Below are 19,977 nucleotides of genomic sequence, written 5' to 3'. Positions count from 1 at the left end.
CCGCGCCCTTCGTCTTTTACCAGGCTCTGAGTCCTCCCCGCCTCGCCCTCACCACTCACCGGCCCTCGCGGCTAAAGAGCCCACACACCGGCTGCCGCCGTTCCTTGGCGTGCCCGCGAGCGAGAACTCACCGCCAGAAAGCGCAGTTGGGAGGAAAAGATGGAATCCAGATCCCTCTCCTCAAACTCGTTTGAATTTCCCCGCCGCTATCATCGCGACTGCCTATAGGTCAGTTCTAGTCACGTGCAAGCGTCTGCCGTGATTGGCTTGTGTGCGTCAGCACCGCCCAGCTCCCTGCGATCCGCCAGTTCCGCCTTAGGAGGTTCCGGCGCTCTGACTCCACCCGATGGGCGCGGGCAGTACCTCGGTGCTGATATTTGGTGGGCGTTCCCCGGGTGTCAGTAGGCCAGTTTTCCTGCCCTTTCCCGTTTAACCGGGCCAGATTTTTGCAGGGGAGGGAGCCACCCCTGGGCGGAGCTACCAGGTGAGAGGAAAATAGTGACGGGGACCGTTGCTCCCAGCATCAGGACCTAAAAGCTGCCCTGTGAGTTGGCCTTTGCCGCCGCACTGCCACCGATTTCGTCCTTCGCCCTCCCCACTGCCCGACTTAGGGAGGATATGGCAAGAAGGTTCTATCGCAGAGTTACCTTCCACTCTGCGGCCTGCGCAAGAATCTCAGTGCTTTTCGTCCTTGAGCTTGCATTTGTGTCTTCCCGCTGTCCTAAAATAACTCCGCTCTTCGTCTTCAAGCCAGGGCCCTCCCCTTTGTCAGAATTCACAAGCCCGCCTGTATTGCGGCGGCCTGAACTGGCCTGATCTGCCTCCCTCCGAATTTGTCCCATTTAGGAGCTTAGGTGCCCTCAGGGAAAGGGTACCTCCCTACAAATCTACCTTCGCTGGGCCTCTACTGTTAAAGTGGCTTTGTGGTTCAAGCCAACGCTTTCTCTTCTCTGCCAATCCGAGAGATGTCTTTATTGTACGAGCGTTAGAACATATGGTGTATGGTAGAACGGCCTGGTTGGTTTTGTGTATGTGTAGGAAATGAGCTACAGCTGTCACTTGTAAACTCCAAAACTGTCCTTAGCACCCTCGCATTCCCAGGTCTGGCTAGCCACTTAACCAGCAGGAAAGCCCTTCCTCACTTACTGCATCTTATCATATCTACTGGCTATGTATTTTTACACATCACGTCACTCCTTTGCTCAAAACCCTCCAGAGCTCCCTTTCTCACACAGAATAAAAGCCAAAAAGTCCTTACAATGGTCTAGGGCTGTACTGTTCAATATGGTAACTACTAGCTACATAGGCTATTGAGCACTTGAAATGTGGCTAGTACGTCTGAGGAACTGAATTTTTAAAATAATTAGGTTCATTAAAACGTTCTGGGCAATTATTGGAAGACTTTTAAGTATGTTTAGAACCTGAGTATATGAATCTACTTTTTCAAATGTAAATCTTGTGAGATGTAAATGCAGATTAAGTACTTTCTGTGAAAGTGGTTATCTGTTGTAAATATAAATACACACTGTATTTTGAAGACTTAGTATGAAAAAATATATTAGATAATATAAATATTGATCACAGTTTGAAATTATATTTTTTATATATTGTATTAAATAAGATATATTATTAATATTGATATCCCCTGTCACAGACCAGAGGAGACTAAGGAGACATGACAAATAAATGCAATATGGTATCATGGATTGGACCCTGGAACAGAAAGTGGACATTAGGGGCGCCTGGGTGGCACAGCGGTTAAGCGGCTGCCTTCGGCTCAGGGCGTGATCCCGGCATTCTGGGATCGAGCCCCCACATCAGGCTCCTCCGCTGTGAGCCTGCCTCTTCCTCTCCCACTCCCCCTGCTTGTGTTCCCTCTCTCGCTGCCTGTCTCTATCTCTGTCAAGTAAATAAATAAAATCTTAAAAAAAAAAAAAAGAAAGAAAGTGGACATTAATGGGCAAACTGATGAAATCCAAATAGTAGATAACTCTGATTTAGTTAATAGTAATGTACCGGTGTTGGTGTCTTAATTTTGACAAATGTATCACAGTAATATAAGACCTTAAAAATAGGGAAATTGAGTGAAGAGTATACACCAATTTTTTTTTTAAGATTTTATTTATTTATTTGACAGGGATAGAGACAGCCAGCGAGAGAGGGAACGCAAGCAGGGGGAGTGGGAGAGGAAGAAGCAGGCTCCCAGTGGAGCAGGGAGCCTGATGTGGGGCTCGATCCCAGGACTCCAGGATCACGCCCTGAGCGGAAGGCAGATGCTTAACGACTGAGCCACCCAGGCGCCCCTATACACCAATTTTCTGTACTACATTTGCAAACTTGTGTAAACCGAAAATTATTTCAAAACACAAAATTTAATGAGATTTAATTTCACTTGTTTCTTCTTAGTTTTTTAATATGGTTAATGGAAAATTGACAATTACATATGTGGTTTGCATTGTATTTCCAGCAGTAGTCTATAAAATCCCCTAGTTTCACTTATCTGACCTACTTATCTTATTTATTTTCTGACTCTCTACCCACTCCCCCACTAGAATGTAAACTCCATAAGCACAGGAATTTTTGTCTACTTTGTTCGTTACGGTATCCTAAGCGCTTAGAATGGTATCTGGTACTTTGTAGACACTCAATGAATGTTAGCTAAATACTAACATTTGCAACCATTGTAGTAGTTCAGAATCTTATTTCTTCTACCAGATTTGCAGACTTCTTGAGTACAGTAAACTAACTATGTAAGCTTCCTATAAGTGCTAAAAGAACCTTTTTACTGTGTCCTACACAATTCTCAGCAACTATTTATTGGCAGGTTATCATTACAAGCTATTCAGAAACAAAAGTAGGTACCATTCTTGGCTAAATGCTTTATTGATTGTTTTCATGGGAGGTATGTAACAATGTGCCATGTTGGGATGAATAGTTCCACTGCAGTGTTTAGACATCTACATATGAGGGTGTCCATGGCTCTCCTACTTTACCCAGAATCAATGCTTCTGACTTACCTATCCAAAGAGATTTTGATCCTTAACTGTTGTTCATTCAGGCCATTGGAATCATAGACCAATGAGAAGCCACCTCCAGAGACGAGTAAGGAAATGAACTTGTTCTAGTCAAGATAATATACCACAATTACTAGTTTGTCTTAAAACCAACTTCATCTGACAGTAAATAAACTTGTTTATTTTCAGTAAGTCTTCCATAATACAATACAATTGACTAAGAGGTTATGATTTCAAGATGGAAAGCTTCACATTTTTTTACACAAAAGTTTTGACCATGTAACTTTGCCATTATCATCATGTCACTTTGTTTTTTTGTTGCTGTTGTTTTTGTTTATTTTTTATTTTTTAAAGATTTTATTTATTTATTTGACAGAGAGAGAGACAGCCAGCAAGAGAGGGAACATAAGCAGGGGGAGTGGGAGAGGAAGAAGCAGGCTCCCAGCAGAGCAGGTAGCCCGACATGGGACTCGACCCCAGGGTCCTGGGATCACGCCCTGAGCCAAAGGAAGATGCTTTATGACTGAGCCACCCAGGCACCCCTCATCATGTCACTTTGTTGCTAACCTTATGATTCTCTGTTAGCATGGCTGCTTTTTTAAAAAAAAATTCAGTTATTGAAGTCATTGTTACATGAATTCACTAAACCCCAAACTTTGGTTCCAGAAACTATTTCCCATACTTGGATTTACTTTGTGCATGTGTGGAAGCTAAATTTCTAATCAATGGTAAGTTTTCACAGAATGTAATCAGTTATGCACTGCTTTACAGTGATTTATTCTAGGGTTAAAAATTTATTAATATACCTGGTTTGGGTGCATATAGGAATGGTGTGAACCTATAAGAATGGTGAGAGCCTGTAAAAATAATAGCAGGAAAGGGACATGCCACAGAATGGACCAATTCTTTTCCAAAAGAAAGAAGAGGGCGGGGGCAAGGGCAGCCAACCGAGTACTTCAGGATTATGAAGAGAAATGGCAATGACAGTTTAGATTATGTTCTGACCAAGGAAAACAGCACTGACAGTCTGGGACTACTACTTGGACACTGGATATTATTTAGTTGTTCAATTAAGATTCCTATTTTTCTTTTTCTCCATCATGGATAATAGCATTCAAACTGACCATCTTAAAAACAAATATGGTTGGGCACCTAGGTAGCTCAGTCGATTAAGCATCTGACTCTTGATTTGGGCTCAGGTCCTTATCTCAGGGTCCTGAACTTACTCAGTGTTAGGCTTTGCTCTGGGTGTGGCCCCTGCTTGAGATTCTCTCCCTCCTTCTCCCTCTGCCCCTCTTCTCTCCCACTCTCTAAAACAATAAAAAAGAATGAAAGAAAGAAAAAAAAGAAAGAAAGAAAGAAAGAAAGAAAGAAAGAAAGAAAAGAGAAGAAAAGAAACCCCCCAAAACAAAAAACAAATACAGTTGAAACTCTTACCAGGTGAAGCTGTATAAGAAAGATTTAAATTTCATTAAAATTTTCTGACACAATGACTTTTTAAAAAATTTTAACCATATGTTTTCAATCTTGTCTATATAGAAGGAACCTCACAAAGCTGCATAATATACTGAAGATAATAAGCAGAATATTGAAAAAATTGCATTATAGTTTGTTGGCAGTTTCTGAAAAGTCATGGTAAATGACAATGATGGAAAATCAGAAATGGACAAATGGCTTTTTTTTTTAAGATTTTATTTATTTATTCGACAGAGATAGAGACAGCCAGCGAGACAGGGAACACAAGCAGGGGGGAGTGGGAGAGGAAGAAGCAGGCTCATAGCGGAGGAGCCTGATGTGGGGCTCGATCCCATAACGCCAGGATCACGCCCTGAGCCAAAGGCAGACGCTTAACCGCTGTGCCACCCAGGCGCCCCACAAATGACTCTTTTTTTAAAAAAAGGTAAAATTTGGAAGCTATAGGTCTGTGTTATCTTGATGTGGATTTTTAGTTCAATTCTGGAGTACAGAATTGTTTGGAAGCAGAGATCTGCAGATACCAACATGAATTCATTAAGAAAAAGCCATATAGAATAAACTAAACTCTCATTGTGACAGTTTCTAAATTTAGAGAAGGCAATAAACTTAGAATACCTTCATTTGTGCAAAGAAAGTGATAAAGACTGTCTTACTGTTTTTGTGGATAGGAGATGGGTATGTAAGCTCCATGCTGTTAACGAGAGATGATCCTGCAACTCTGAATCATTATTCTCAGAGAACAGTGCCTGATGGTTTGAGGAGAACTTCACGTTGATCCCTAGTAGAGGGCCTCAGAACTCTATCCCTGCTCTTACTCTAAACTACATGTTTTATCTATGTGACAAACACACAGAAATAATGTTTATTCATTTTTCACATGCTAATTAAAACCAAAAATGCAAAAGGTTAGAAGAGAATTAAAAAGGATAAAATTAATATGAAATTTAATTTAATTTTATTTAATTTAGGTTTATAAAAATAAAATTCTGAAATACATAATTACAGTCCAGCCAAGATGGGGAAACACAGTCCAGATTTATTCTCTGGAAACAACAAAAGCTGAACAAAATAAATGAAATAAACATTTTCAAGCATTAGCTACCAGACAGCATAGGACAATGATCCCTAAGGGCAAGGAAATAAACAAACGAGCCCTGACATCGTCTATGCATTAGTGCCTGAAGAGAGTTTCCAAGATGCAGTATAGAAAGGGGGAAAGCCATAAGTTAAGGAGATGGGAGTTCGGGATGGCCAAGGCAGCTAAAGTTCACAGGGCAGAGTACCAGGAAAAAAAAAGTGAGCAGGACAGGAGAGAATTCTGGAAATCTACAGAGAGGCCTCTTGAGGCTCTGGCTGAGTACCAATGAGTGCATGTGTCTTCTTTTCCCCCAAGGCCAGGGGAAAATAATAGCTGACAGGATCAGAAGGAATAATCTCTAGAGCCCATAAAAAACAAGGGATAGTTCATGTTCACAGAGCATCAGACGAAGGACTTATACATCGCCTCAGTACTGAAGCAAAACTAGCCCTAAACTACAAACTGCACTAGTCCAGCCTAACAAAACGTAGGAGCAAGCCTTAAAAGAATCAAGTTGTTTCCACGTGATTTAACTGAATCCCAAAACAAAGCTTAAGAAGATGTATAGAAATACAAGAAAATCCAATCAGATCCAATTCACAATGTCTGACATGTAATTGACAACATTACCAGTTGTTCAAAGAAGCAGGAAAATGAGTGGATTAAACAACAGAAATCTATTTTCCCACAGTTCTGGAGGCTGGAAGTCCAAGATCAAGGTTCTAGCAGGATTGGTGTCCATTGAGGCCTCGTTTCTCAGCTTGCAGATGGCCACCTTCTCAGCATGTCCCTCATATGGCTTTCCTCTGTGTACAGACTGAGAAAGAGAGAGGAAAGTCTTTTCTTATAAGAACATATCCCATTGGGGGTGTCCATTTACATTTTGGATTTTTTTTTTAATTTTATTTATTTATTTGTCAGGGAGAGAGAGAGCACAAGCAGGGGGAGCAGCAGGCAGAGGGAGAAGCAGGCTGTCCACTGAGCAAGGATCCCAATGTGGGGCTTGATCCCAGGACTCTAGGATCATGACCTGAGCCAAAGGCAGACGCTTAACCAACTGAGCCACCCAGGTGTCCCACATTTTGGATTTTAATATATGAATTTTAGGGGGACACAAACATTCAGTCCATATATAATATATATATGTCAGCATATACAGTGACTAATATAGTTAAAACTATATACATAAATGTAATTATGCAAACATATATATATACATATATACACACACACATACATTTCTTTAATTATGGGTGAATGGATGAAAGTAAAATAAACATAAATGAGAAATCCCATTAGGAAGCCCCAAATATTTTCAAAATGCTTAGGAGATACTTTGAAGATGGAGTTGTGTTCCATATTTTAGCCTTCTGGTGACTCAGTCTTTCCTACCTGCTAATTCAGACTTCTGTTTCTTTGAAAAATCCACGTTCCTCCATTATTTCTGAGAGTCCCTTGGGTTTTGGACATGTGTTCATATATAAGAACAGACAGCCAGTGTGCCTGGGTGGCTCAGTCAGTTAAGCATCTGCCTTTGGCTCAGGTCGTGGTCTCGGGGTCCTGGAATCGAGCCCCTCGTTGGGCTTCCTGCTCAATGGGGAGTCTGCTTCTCCCTCTCCGTCTCCCTCTGCACCCCCTGCACCCCACTTATGGTGTCTCTCTCTCTCAAATGAATAAATAAAATCTTAAAAAAAAAAAAACCAGGCAGCCACTACATAGTATTTGAATTGTCTTCCTTTGGCTGCTCCAATCATTCTCAGGGTCCTATCAGGTTTGCAGTACATCTCTGCCATTTTCCCTGTTACCTCACTATTATTAAGACTTTTAAATCACAAGTTTTATGTGTATGTTGCCAAATTACTCAACCTACAGCTTTTTTTTTTTTTTTTTTTTGGTTTTTAATTTTTTTAGTGGGCTCCACACTGGGGCTTGCGTCACAACCCTGAGATCAAGATCTGAGCTAATATCAAGAGTCGGATACTTAACTGGTGAGCCACCCATGTACCCCCAACATAGGGCTGTTCTAATGTGAAAGGTAGGCCTATAAAAGTTTCACCACCATGAACCTCCTGGGAGGGGCAGCTGCTAGACAGTTAGTCTTGGATGGAAATCCTCCAGCAAAAAGGAGGAAACCAAGTGTCTCAGGGAGTGCCCCATTTTACGTCTCCCGAGGGAGTAAGCAGGAGTGCAGATATTTGAGTCAATGCAGAGACACCACACGTTAGTGCGAAGAATGGACTTGGTGGTAAGTCACTGAATAGTGCCAGCTGACATTTTCTCAGGACCAGCTCTTCAGAATTTACGTTTCTTGAGAACTGAGAGAGAGTACTGTTAGCAAATGGAAATGGAAATGAAAAATCTCAGCACCTGTGACTGTAATGTCTAGGATTATGACTGTGCCTTGCTTATAACATCCATAGCCTTCCTAGTAACCAAAGCAAGAGGCCATGCTCCTAACCAAAGTCTAAGGCCCTGTATTGTTTGGCCCTTCCCGATTCTCTGAGCTCGTCTCATCACATTCTCCTCTCTCACTAAGCTCCAGCTCACTGGCTTCCTCTCAGTTCCTTGAACACACTGAATTTTTTCTCACCTAAGGGCCCTGCCTTTTATTGTTGCTTTTACCTAGAACACTCATCTGGAGATCTCCGGCGGTTGGCTCTTTTCCATCTTTTAGATTCCTGTTCAAAAATCACCTCTTCAGTGAGGCCTTTCAGTTGTCTGTCATCATGTCACTATGCTTATTCCCTTCCCTGTATTTAGCCCTATCTGTAGTTATTTATCTTTTATTGATCTTTGTGTTTATAACTTATTATCCTTGTGTTTATTATCTACTCCTACCAAGAAAGCATTTTGAAACTAAAATCCTTCCTTGTTTACTTGTTCGTTATTATGCCCAAAACATTGAATGATACCTAGCATATTGTAAGAAGTTAATAAAAATTGTTGAATGAATAAATAGATGAATCTGTGTTGCCCACCAGGCTAAGAGGTCTGTAAGGACTTGATTAAAATATGTTTTGCACACTATGTACTATATCCCCCCGCACAAAGGATATACTTAATAAATATGTGCTGAATAAAAATGAAAGAAAAATAATAAGTCAAGGGGAACTATTAAAAACCTAAGAGACTAAGCCATTTTGACCAGATGGTAGTTAAATGTAGCTGCATTTTCCATCTGTGGTTATTGTGAGCCTGCATCTATCTTTAAAGGGACCTTGCCAGCCTATAGGTGCATTCAGGGTCACGGTCATTTGAAGACGACTCAGATTTTAGATCTTATTACCCTAGTTGCATAAAGCTGATCCTCAACCCCTAAGATGCTCCCTTTAGCATTTCTGAGAGTCGTAGGGGTTGTCCTACTTGTGATCGGAAATACAGATACCTTACTAGATAGCACATTTCTCCTCCAACGGTCACCACAGCTTTCCCGGATCCTGTTCCCCCAAGCGTCTCATTCTTCACCCTGTTCCTAATCCACTGAGCACAAAGGATGTCACCACACATGCTGCAGTTCTTAAAAGTTAGCAGAACCAGGGGCGCCTGGGTGGCACAGCGGTTAAGCGTCTGCCTTCGGCTCAGGGCGTGATCCCGGCGTTATGGGATCGAGCCCCACATCAGGCTCCTCCACTATGAGCCTGCTTCTTCCTCTCCCACTCCCTGCTTGTGTTCCCTTTCTCGCTGGCTGTCTCTATCTCTGTCAAATAAATAAATAAAAATCTTTAAAAAAAAAATAGTTTGCAGAACCAAAACTTGGTGATCTACGGCAAATTGGGGTTATCTGCCTCCAATTGGTAACATTCAATCTGAGGGGTCAAAAGCAATGCAATATATCTGTGTGCATGCCTTCATGTTTTATGAAGTGTTCAGTGAATTTTCTTCCATTTTTACTTATCGTGCTCATTTGATGTAGACCCACACAAGAAATGTATGGGACAGGACTAAGAACAGATGTGACAGTCACAAATGTATACTCAGAATCTCTTTTCTCCTCTGATGACTAGGGGTTTGATACTTGGGAGTCCATTAGGTCTCCATCCTTCCACCCTTAGGATGAATTCTTTTCCATTAGACTCTCTATAGCCCCCTCTCAATCTGACTTCTGTCCGAATATCTCACAATTTACCCCAAATGCCTGGTAGTCGAGCAGGAGACAAAACTCAAGCTTTTTCCATAGGCTCTGCAGGCCCCAGGAAAATAGGCTGGTCACAAATTTCCCAGACATGTTCGGACAGGTGTTAGCCTACAGGAGCTGCACCTCAGGTCTGTTATCCTGATGCACAGGAAAATCTTCACATGAACTCAGCAGTGACAAGCTTTCAAATCACATAAAGCTATCCCACACCCTTGGTAAGAAAGCAGCGAGCAGCAACAGAAGCCATAAGGTGGCAGCAAGAGCAATTTAAAGGCCACCAAAGGGAACTCAGTCAATCACACCAAAGGATGTTCTATCAAGGGCTGGAAGGAATTTGGGCTTTCAATATTTCTGCTGTAATTTCTCCATGATACTCCTCAAATTGGAGACACGGGTTACTTGTTAATATATATTGACTGGAAGGATATACACAGCATTAAAATAGTTGCTTTATTTGGATGATAGAATTGTGGTGCTTTTTCAAATAAAATTTTAGTTTTTATACTTCCTTACTCTGTTTTCACAAAGGGCCAAGGAGTAAGTGAAGATTACTGTTATATCTCTGTGAGCCTAACTATTCTAAGATCATCATCTCAACAATAACCTCTTGTTCAAACCAAGAATTAATAATTAATTCTCTCTAATTCCTTGTCCAGTTTGTGAAATGTGTATGTTAAAAGCCATAATGCAATTCAAATTCACAAATTCAAAAGTGCAAGAACTACCATATTTGTTTATAATCTATAAATCACTTGAAAGCCAGCTCCATGCTCCATTTTTATAGGCTGGTGGAAAATTCAGTGATAATTGGGGTTCCACCCACCCAAGGCTGTACCTGTGTCTTGTGTTTGACTAAGACTCTAGGGGGCTCCAGTCATCAGTCATGTGCTCACAGTGATTACTGAAGGGCTGTTGGGACATTTCCAGGGAATCTGCTGCTTTGGGTCCACATTCAGGGTCCTGGAATCATCCGCAAGGCTGATAGTACCTGTACTGAAGGTACAGTGTTGTGAGCGCGCCCAGAAAGAAGACAGCTCCTCTGGGAGTCTCGCCATTTCTTGCCTGTGAGGCAAGGAAATACTAAGGGACTGGTCACCTGTCTGGAATGGATAATTCCAAAAAAGCCATCAATATGAATTCCTACAGAACATTTGTAACAACTAAAACACATATAATTAACTTTGTAACACATAGCTGTGAGGATAAACATAATAAACAGTATTCTGAAATTCTAAAATAATTTCTGCAGATTAAATATAATGTACAGAATGGTAAAGTCTTTTCCTATCTATTTATTGATCCTATTTAGAATTATCTTCTAATTGTGTTCCCTGGGAGGGGCCTGCATTAACTTATTATCTGAATACATAGAGTAAGTCAATGCCTTTCCTCAGTTAGTTAGGAAAGTAATTTAATACATTATTTTATCCTAATATTTAGGCAGCTGAAGTTTTCTTCTTACATAATTAAATGTGCAACTTTTAGTAACAGGAGCAATGTCTTAATATTTTCATAATGTTCTCTTTTATTTCAAGTCTTAAGAAAGGATTTTACTGACTCTGAGTGCACAGATGTGGCAAGGCATTTATCTGGGGCAAGGAAAAATCACGCACCCATAGCCTCTTGCACAACCATGTGTGCACACATGGTACTCTAATCAGATTACCACTTGCTCCATGGACATCCGGGATAGTGACAGCAGCACCTGTCGGAGGCTCACTCCCTGATTTATCTGATAGGGCAAGGTTGCACAGGGAGTGTCCAACAGCCCAACTAGTCCTGTCAGAGTGGAACCCACAGATGGCTGTGGGGGTGAAGAAGGGAGCAACAAGGGTCCCTTTCTGTAAAAACAGTCAAGATGAGAAAATTAAGAGGCACCTTTCCTATCGACTGTAGATGAGTGCAGAAAGGAGAGACAGAAGAAAAGCAGACCCTGGTAAATGCTAACTTTTTTGACAACATAAGTATCTTAGAGAAAATAAGTCATCCGATTTTTTAAAATGAAAGGAGAGACAGAGAGAGAAATAGGAATTCAGGGGGAAAATATAGCACTCTTAGTGAGTGAAATTGAGGTTTAAAAAAAGTAAGTTCCGGGGCGCCTGGGTGGCACAGCGGTTAAGCGTCTGCCTTCGGCTCAGGGTGTGATCCCGGCGTTATGGGATCGAGCCCACACATCAGGCTCCTCCCGCTATGAGCCTGCTTCTTCCTCTCCCACTCCCCCTGCTTGTGTTCCCTCTCTCACTGGCTGTCTCTATCTCTGTCGAATAAATAAATAAAATCTTTTAAAAAAAATTAAAAAAAAAGTAAGTTCCCCTGGAATAGTACTTTAATAAAGTTTGGATATTTAATAATTGGTGATTTAGAGTTCTGAATTGTAGTCATTTGGGAAAGAAATATATCTTACAATGTAATCACATCAAATAAACCCATATCAATATGTAATGGTAATAGTAATTATAGGAAATTGGTCATAAGTTCCTGAAGGAAATATCAAGAGCAAAACAAAAAATGGTATTGTTTTCTATTGTAAATAACCTGGAGATTTTCAAAGTGCTTCATTTTGATCCTCATATCAGTTAATGAAATAGGCATAATATTTTTTTTTATTGCAGATAGGAGATTGAAGACTAGAACAGTTTAATGACTTGCCCTGGGTTAGATGTCTGGAAAATAGCAAAACAAGGATAAGAATTCTGGACTTTTGCTTCCAAGTCCATTTTTATTTCTGCCATAAGTAGTATTCATAATCTTATAGTTTTTGTCAGTGAAAATAGCCATTAGTTTTCAGAGTGGAGTGAGTAGTCTCTCGAACTGTTTAAATAGTATGTGAATCAACTTAATAAACAAGTCTGCTCACAACTTTCCCTTGGGTTCTTCAAGAGCCTTACTCCTCAATCAGCTTAGCTGGCAGGTGGCTGAGTGTGCCTTTCGAAGAGCATTGCTTCTACCTACTCCACCCTTTGACCCAGTTTCTACTAAAAGCTGGCACCATAGCCATGATATTGCGTATAGTTCAGAAGTTTTGAATTGACTTTAAACCTGTCTCAGCAATTGCCAACCAGACTATTTAACTTAGTCTGGAAAGGGCAAAAGTAGGAAGACACATATGCAAAGAGATGGTTAGGTTCATTCTCTTGCCCACCAATTTCTTATATCCACCCCTTTCCATCCAGACCAAGGTGTAAATGTGCAGATGAGTTAGGCTGGATACTTTAGTTGGGTCACAAAGACCTCGAGAGGGCCATACAAATGTCGTCAATTCTGAAGGCTCCCCAGAAACCATGGAAACTCCACATGATGTGGTTCCATGGAGAATATACCATTTCACTTAATTCATTATTAAGTGAAATTTTGGGTTACCTTGGGTCTCCCTTATGATCAGAAAAGGTCGACTCCTAAAATTTGTGAGCTCCATGGCAAGAGTACAAATAGAGGTCCACAAAGCATATATCTAAATATTTAAATGTTATAGGTCAGGCTAACAAGCTGTAAGATGAAGTATGTTCTCTCTTCCTACTGAAACAACAGTACATTCATAACAACAAGAATAAAATACATGTTTAAAGCTATGGCTGGCTGTTACTGATAGTTGGCAAAACATAGAAGACATTTTAGTTTAATTATTACTCTACATTTTAGGGATTTTTTTGTTGTTGATGGGGCAGAGATGTTTATATTAGTAATAACATGAAACTCTATAATTTATAAATTATTTATAATTTGACTCACTCCATGAATTTATTTTTCTTACTTTCATCAGAGAAAGATCACTCATTATATTATTCTAATTAAGATTTTTACATTATTTATGTTCTAGTGATAGTGAAGAGCTAAAAGATTAAAAATTAATTGCATCTATATTAACAGTACAAAATTTGAATGTATTTTCAGCAAAAATTAAAATAAATATAAAAATTAAGATATTTTACATATATTTTTCTAAAAAATCATTTTCTTCTAAAATATTGAAATTGTATGTACATTAAAATTAAGTCAAAATACAAATTCTAATCAACGCGTATGAAAAAAAATTTTTTTAATATTTTATTTATTTATTTGACAGAGAGAGAGAGAGAGCGCAACAGGGGGAACGGCAGGCAGGGGGAGAAGCAGGCTCCCCACTAAGCAAGGAGCCCGATGCAGGACTCAATCCCAGGATCCTGAGATCATGACCTGAGCCAAAGGCAGATACTTAACCAACTGAGCCACCCAGGCGCCTGCATATGAAAAATTTAAATCAAAGTCATTACATAAAGTTGATTTTCTAAATCATTTTTAAACATTTAATTAAATCTTAGTAGACATTCTTATAAAAATAAAACTATCCACCCTTGGCCTTGAGGGCATCATGATAAATGAAAAAGTTCAGACAGACAAAAACAAATGCTGTATGATCTCACTTATATGTGAAATGTTAAAACAAAACAAAAACCCCAAACAAACTCACAGATACAGAGAACAAATTGGTGGTTGTCAGAGGTGGGGGATGAGGGTTGGAAAAAATAGGTAAATGTGGTCAAAGGGTAAAAATATTCAATTAAAAAATAAATAAATCCTAGGGATGCAATGTACACCATACTGGCTCCAGTTAATAACACTGTATTGTATACTTAAAAGTTGCTAAGAGAGTAGGTCTTAAAAGTTCTCATCATAAGGAAAAGAGTGTAACTGTGTATGATGACAGATGTTAACTAGACTTATTCTGGCGATCATTTTGTAATACATACCAATATTAAATCATTATGTTGTTCACCTGAAAGTTATATATATCAGTTATATCTCAATTAAAAAAGACTATTCACAATTCTTTAAAGTAATTGAAATTAGTTTTAATAATATGTTTTATTTAATGCAAAGTATTAAAATATTGTTCCAACATGTAATCTATAAAACAATAATTAATGAGGTCTTTCACATTCTTTTTTATCACACTGATTGTGAAAAATTAGATGTCTATGTTACACGTACAGTAGTTCCCCATCAGACTAGCTACATTTCAGGTGCCCCAACAACCACATGTGTTTAAGTCTACCATATTAGACAGCCACGTAAACTGTTACAAACACTATATTAATTGGTAAAGGCCTTCAGACCCATGCATTGAAACACAAAGAGAAGCAAGCAAATGGATGTTCCACACTACTGGGAATGATGTTAAGAGGAAGAACTTGACAAGTTAATTAGTCTTTCTCTAATCTAAGCATTTCCACCACTAAGAATGCTCTGAAGCAGTGTCCATCTCCAGTGTTGGCAGTGGCACAACCCACAAACCCTCAGGGGTGCAGGTGCCTTTTGTTTCAAAGGTCCTAGGATAAAAGGTTTGGAGAAACATTTCTTTGGGGCTTGAATGGGTTTAGGAACAAGAGTGGATATTTAGGGCTACAAATTACACTGTGTAAGCTGAGCACTAGATGAGTAACAGAGATTGAATGTGTTTATTAATAAAAGTGTTTGTTGGTGTGCATGTGAGAATTGGGGCTCAGGCGAGGGGTTCCTGCCCTGGTGTGAGGGAGGTACTGGATCAGGGCACACCTCGAGCTAGCTGGGCTTCCTGGGGGTACAGCAGAATAGGAAGGGATGGAGACAGGCCACGCCTCCAAGGACTGTGCTAGACAGGGACTGTGAAACCACGATCACATGAGTTTCTCAGTGTTGAGTTATTGAAGTGTTCAGCATAAGGATGTTCACTGGTATATATTTTTCCCTCTGCTGCATGTTTTGATGCATTGGCTCCAATATCAAGGGTAAACTGAAAAAAGCAAGGACGGAAGAGAGACACCTTTTGAGAGATACGTAACAAATAATGACTGATCCAAGCTCCCTCACGAAACCCTCATCGCTCAAATACACAGATACATCACTTACCATATACACACACAAGTATGTGCAACTCCGGGGGAAAGTATTGTATCGTATTGCTTTTATGACTTTGTTTTTAAAGATATATGTGATAAAATACATGAGCGGACACAGAACCTCCTAGAAATACTTGCTGCCAATACATTTTGCTGAAACTGACCCCCAAAACTTTCACCTGTGATTCATTTTATAACTGAACCTGACAGTTTCCCTGAAAGCCTTCTGAAGAGGCACTACATAGGAGCTTTCTGCTTGCCCTTTTAGAGAAATGGTATCATGTAGTATTACATACGTGGTAGCCTTTGCAGGGCCTCACTTCAGAAGACACATGACATCAGTTTCCATTACTGCTCATATTAACTCAATCATTTTGTTAAGGTACTATCTGCCAATTTTCCATTGTAAAACTTTCTTTTCCCCTTTGTAATTAATGTGATCTGTGTGAAATGATGTTTCAGATTATGTGACTATCCTGTTCTTCTTTAACAATCCTTCAATCAATAATTTTAGCATTTTTAATAGTTTTAGCCAGAAGTAACTATTACTGTAGCTGATGGAAAATCATGGCTTTTCTACTTTTTATCATTACTTCTGTATTTATTGGTGAGTATATGTGTCAAAAGATACGAAGATGTCACTTGTTTTTGTTAGTTTTATGGAAGTTGTAGGAATTTTACTTTGCTGCCTCTGATATAAGCTACTTCATTCATATCTTTTTTATTAATAATTTAATTAAAAGTCTATGGAACAGGAAGTGCTATGTTGGAAATACCAAAATAGTGAGTATGGTGGTCTTAGCTGCTTCTTTTCTTACTACTCACCTGCAGTGTTATAGGATACATGCCATTTTTGCTGCATGTTATCAAAGAGAACAGATGCTGTAAATTCATATTCCGTCTGGGCATAGAAAGGATATTTTAGAATGTGTACATTACAAGAAATCATTGCTCAGTTCTAGCTGTTTTGTTGTCACAATGTTTTGGGTTTTTTGCCTTCTTATTCTTTTTGACTTTCTTTTTATTGAGCTTTACTCTCTTGCCCCACATTTCCACTCAGAAGAAATGTCTGCTCGTTTACATTTGTAATGCTCCAAAATTTTGAATAAAATTCTCAAATATCAATTATAGTGAATAGAGATTTTTATAAATATTCATCACACACTATAATCTACTATTTCCCAGCTAGCAAATTAGTAAACCTCAGTGCCTTGTAAATAACAATCCTCATGGTATTTTGGTCTTATTTACTTTTGCCAAATGGTAATTAGGAGAGTGGAGACTGGCTATAGTAATTAGACAGAGATAGAATGCCTGGTGTGTGCGTGTGTGGGTACATGGCTGTTATTCCCACCTCTACCTTTAATCCTGCCTAGTCGATAGGACTTCAAGAGATTGTGATACATTCCATTAGTCTATATTTTCTAGATAAGTCTATTATATCTACTTATCCATTCTTCATCCATCCATCCATCCATTCAACATTTGGCATTTATGTTGAACATCTACTCACTATCAGGCACTGTTCATAGCATCACAGATATAGAGATGAATAGGATACAGTCCCTACTCTTAAATAACTTCTATTACTGTACAGGAATCAGTCCACTTCTAAGACCTTCTCTCTTTTCTTTCTCAGTTATTTCTTCCAAAATGTGGGTACCTGCTGTTTCCCTCCTCAATGCTAGTGCAGATCAAGGCTACTTTTGAGGACTGTTATCCACATCTGCTTCTTCTAGGAAGCTAAAAATCACTGTGCAGCACCTCTTGGGCTGTCTTTTTACGAACACTTGTTTAAGGAACTGCATGTTTCTCTCACCTCCTATGAAATGACTGAGAAGAAAACATGATATAGGGAGAAGGGATAGAAGTATTTATTTGTCATGAGGGGACAGATAAAAATTCTAAAGAATACTTAAGTTCTCCTTTTCCAATATATCCATCAATAACTTTGAGAGAAAATAATATCTAATCAAAGATTAGAGAATATAGCTCATGTTATTCTTTTTAAGAACAATAAAAACAATGAACGATTCCAAGTTAGGGTACCTGGGTGGCTCCGTTGGTTAAGCGTCTGCATTCGGCTCAGGTCACGATCCCAGACTCCTGGGATCGAGTCTTGCATCTGGCTCCCTGCTCAGCGGGGAGCCTGCTTCTCCTTCTCCCTGCACACATAGCCCCCTCACCCTGCTTGTGCTCTCTCTCTCTCAAATAAATAAATAAATTCTTAAAAAAAAAACAGTTCTAAGTTATCTAAATTACATTTGTGGTGGCCAAATCTGCATAATCCTTTTAAAGGTACTAGGGGAGGTTTTTTCAACACGAGAAAATATAACAGCATACCTAAAGGGGTATACTCTTTTCCCATGGAAAGAAATAGTTATTGATGCTTATTTCCTTTTTGTACAAAGTACATTTTACAACATTATATATGATTACTTAGTCCAATTACTAATGAAGGGAGATATATCACATTATCTTTTAAAAAATCTTTTCAATTTCCCATGAAGAACCGATCCTCTTTTAAATATGTTTATTAGTAACAATTTCAGTAGTAAAAATGCCGTGCTTTAAATATACTTTCATATTCATTACCTCATTTGACCCATACAACAATTATGCGAAGTAGATAGAGAATACATTATCTTTATTTATCAGATAAAAAGGGTAGATAGACAATACATTATCTTTATTTATCAGATAAAAAGGGCCATAAAATGACTAGTGACTTGCCCATGCCCACACACCTTAGAGTCAGAGATAAAAACAGAACTGAGGTCTCCCTGACTCCTGGTCCAGGATGCTTTCCATTATAACATACTATCTTCCTACTTGTTCTTAATATCTATCATCTGTTGCAGACAAAGTGCCAAAGGAAAATAAGGAACCTATTGTTAGGCTCTAACAAAATGTGCTCAAAATGTGTTGTTTTTCTTCAGTTTTATCCTTATTTACCACAGATCAGAAAAGAATAAATGCATACTACCAAAAATTTACCAAGAGACTAATTATTTTACAATTGTATTAATTTTGTGGCCAACACTAATTCACATGTCATCCTTTACTTGGAAATTTTTTGTATTATTCTAGACCAAAATCTGACTAGTAATATAAGAAATGTTGCTCAATCTAATTTGGTCTATGGCAATTATAGTTTGATTTTGCTGATCAGTTAGTTAGCTGTACCAGATAAACCATATTACTTACAGACTTGATTTAGTTTCTTGATTTAATGATCTTAGTAGAGTATGAAAGCATAGTATTTCACTTTCCACTTTGACTTTATAAATGGGGAGAATTTTATGATCATTTAGGTCCTACACACTGACAAACCCATGCAATTTAATTCTTTTTTTAATAATATTTTTTTATTATATTATGTTAGTCACCATACAGTACACCCCCAGTTTTTGATGTAAAGTTCCATGATTCATTACTTGTGTATAACACCCAGTGCACCATGCAATATGTGCCCTCCTTAATACCCATCACCAGCATGCAATTTAAGTCTAATATGCCCTGGCCAGGATAGCACTTCCCAATTTTCAGAGAAATTTTTCTCCAAAGAATGCTCATTGGCCCAAGATATGATACTGAATGATTTGAACTATTTTAAGAAAAAGTACAAGTTATAGAAGGCGGCAGTGTGGTGGGGAAATCACTTTTGATTTCTCAAAACAGTGGAATAGTGCCTGATATACATAGTAATAACTCAGTGAAAGTTTGCTGAATGAACACATGAATTAGTTAACATTTATTCATGACACATGTCTTAGCTATTTATCGTTTCTAGAAAGCCACTGACATCTCCAGTTCAAGTTAGGAGATCCTCCTGTTTCCATTGCACTCCATCATACTTCTGTATTAAATTTGTCATCAAGGTTGTCGAGGTTAATGCCATTATTACTACTATATCCACTGGGTGCCAGAAGTCGAGGCAATAGATAAGCTTATTTATTTATCTTTCTATTGCGCTGTCAGTTCTTTGAGGATTGTGCCTGAGTCAGAGTCAGCTTTGAATAATAACAAAAACAGTAATAACCAATACTTATTGAGTGCTTACACTACTGTATACGGCTGACTTCATTTAAGTTTCACCACAGGCTTATGCTCTAGGTACTACTGTAAAACCTACTTTACTACAAGATACATAGTAGGTATTTCTTTAAGATACATTCCTAGAACTGAAATTACTGCAAAAGGTTATAACAATTTTTTCATGTTTTATTTATGATTTTTAAAAGTCTTTATTTTTTAGACAGTTTAAATAAAAACTGAAAAAGAGTCCCATATACCCTATACTTAGTTTCCCTTATTAATAACACCTTACATTAGTGTGGTACATTTGTCTCAATTACTGAACCAATACTGAGCTAGTACTTTACTCAGATTTCCTTAGTTTTTACCTAATGTTATTTT

The 19,977-nt window shown here is 38.8% G+C and overlaps 1 protein-coding gene and 1 long non-coding RNA gene across 13 annotated transcripts in view; both read right to left on the bottom strand.

The window, feature by feature from the left end:
• TTK (TTK protein kinase) overlaps positions 1–233 on the bottom strand; it is a 48,103-nt gene extending 47,870 nt beyond the window's left edge. For 11 of the 12 annotated variants that reach the window (XM_034648093.1, XM_034648097.1, XM_034648101.1 and 8 more), the window contains exon 1: positions 60–201. The gene's annotated coding sequence lies outside the window, so the exon portion shown is untranslated. Of the gene's footprint in view, positions 1–59 lie in introns of all 12 variants that reach the window. The other variant, XM_034648091.1, reaches the window with a different exon arrangement.
• Positions 234–5,975: 5,742 nt separating this feature from the next.
• Positions 5,976–19,977, bottom strand: part of LOC109489162 — a 30,332-nt gene continuing 16,330 nt past the window's right edge. The window contains exon 3 of the long non-coding RNA XR_002142109.2: positions 5,976–6,385. This is a non-coding gene — a long non-coding RNA (uncharacterized LOC109489162). The remainder of the gene's footprint in view (positions 6,386–19,977) is intronic.

Source organism: Ailuropoda melanoleuca, chromosome 19 (assembly GCF_002007445.2).
Source record: "Ailuropoda melanoleuca isolate Jingjing chromosome 19, ASM200744v2, whole genome shotgun sequence".
Classification (NCBI taxonomy): Eukaryota; Metazoa; Chordata; class Mammalia; order Carnivora; family Ursidae; genus Ailuropoda; species Ailuropoda melanoleuca.
Note: the sequence above shows the minus strand (reverse complement) of the source record. Positions and strands in the feature narration are given on the sequence as shown.